Source organism: Lucilia cuprina, chromosome 3, assembly GCF_022045245.1.
Source record: "Lucilia cuprina isolate Lc7/37 chromosome 3, ASM2204524v1, whole genome shotgun sequence".
Lineage (NCBI taxonomy): Eukaryota > Metazoa > Arthropoda > Insecta > Diptera > Calliphoridae > Lucilia > Lucilia cuprina.
The window spans coordinates 66,323,377-66,325,429 of NC_060951.1; positions in this window are offsets into that span (position 1 = coordinate 66,323,377).

Here is a 2,053-nt window from a genome sequence, read left to right on the forward strand (position 1 = left end):
TCTCTTACTGTATACATGTGGTTATTATTAACGCTAAATTAAGTGTTACAGTCCTGTTGTCTGAGGTTTAGCCTTTTTCATTTTTTAATACTGAAAAACGTATTGAAGGATTCTAAATAGGTTTTAACTATGATTGCAGCATATAGGGTGTTTTATTTTTCCATTCATTCAACCAATTCTTCTGGACTATTTATCATTGTAGCTAAAAGAAAACAATGGAGAGATATTGAAATTGTTTTTCGCTGTTCCAATTGCTGTCACTTCAATACAAATACTATGACGAATGTTAAAGATGTTTAAGCTACAGGTAAGTCAGAGTTTCTGTTTTTGCTTCGACAATCAAACAAAACAGCTGCTGCAGATAAATCTTTGTAAATGAAACAATACATCATGGTAGAATAAAAAACGTTTATTTTTAGCAGCAATGTAACAGTTAGCTAAAAGAAATAAGAATGTAATGGGATTTGTTATGACTAATTTGTCATTTTGTTGATAGAAATGTTGTGGAAATATTATTCTATTTATTTTTCAGTTGTGTAAAACTTTAAAAGAGAAACTTTTAAAAATACTTTATTTACATTGACAAATGTGTGAAAGGAAAAAGATAAAAATCAAGCAAAATAATGCTTTAAAATTGCAAAAACTTTGCATTTGTCATTTTAAAAACTTGTAATGTTTATATTATTTAAATTTTTAGCAAAAAAGCAATATAAAAATATTACTCCTCATTTTATTTAATTTAAAAACAATTGCATGCTTGAATTAATATTAAAAAACTTTGCAAGAATTTTAACTATCTTTAATATCATCCGTAGAAAAAATTTGCCATAATTTAAAATATTTAGCTTAAGTTGCACAACAACAGCACAGCTGCAAATTGTTAGTTGTGTATATTGAGAACACAAACAACAATTTTGTTTTTAAATTATAGAGATATAAAATTGCACCCCAAGGAAGCGGAAACTGCAAATTTCTCTAAAACAAATGGTTAAAGTAGTTTTCACACACGCAAAACATTCATACACACAACTGAAAGTGTAAAAACATGTACAACAGCCAATCAGGGTTGGAGAATATTAATTAACATTTAAGTATTTTCATTTAATTTTAGCGAAAAATATAGTTTTTAATGGAATTGGCTAAGTTTTATGAAGGTCAAAGGTTAAGTTAATATTTTGAATTTCACATAAAAACTCTAAGAATTTATATATTTTTTATTAGATTTCGATGAAATAACAATTTTAAGTTAGTTAATAAATCCCATGTATTGAATCCCACTTATACTGGTTTGAAAATTGAAATTTCATAATATATTTACATCTACATGCGTATGTATACATCTACATGCGTATGTATATATATATATGGACATAAATGTGTTTATATGTATATATGTATGTTTGAATGCATAGAAGTGTAAAATTTGAAAGTGTATAAAACTAAACTGTTACAATTCACACTTGTTTTTCTAAGTACATGGAATCGGGTGCATGAATCAACTCTTACCATTAGTACTCATACTACATATTAACATGTGTTTGCCACTAAAGTTAAATAATTTAAAAACTTAAGATACTTAGTAGAAAAATTAAACTTAAAAATTAAAAATATATTTAATAAACACATTTAGAAATTAAATTTATGAAGTCAGCAAATGTTTGCAATAATTCTAATAATAAGCTTAAATACAGTGAAACACAAAACTTTTCATGAAGCATATGATTTGATTGTGTTGTCACTCATATGGAATAAGATGTCGTTTTAATTTGAAACGCCAATTGACTTCTACTAGAGATTTTAGTAAACAATGTAACAAATCATTATTTCAATCTAACTAACTAAGCTATGATCGACTTAATCTTGTCCCTAATAGTCAGTTTTTTTCAATATATATAAACAATTTCGTATTAAATTTAAAAAATTTGCACCAAGGTTAGTATGATTTTATAGTAGACTATTTTTTCAAAATGGTCCTCTTATCTTTGGTTCAAAAGGAAGCTTATACAATTTCATTTAAGGAATGCCTAATGAAAAGCGAGTGAGAATTCTATCC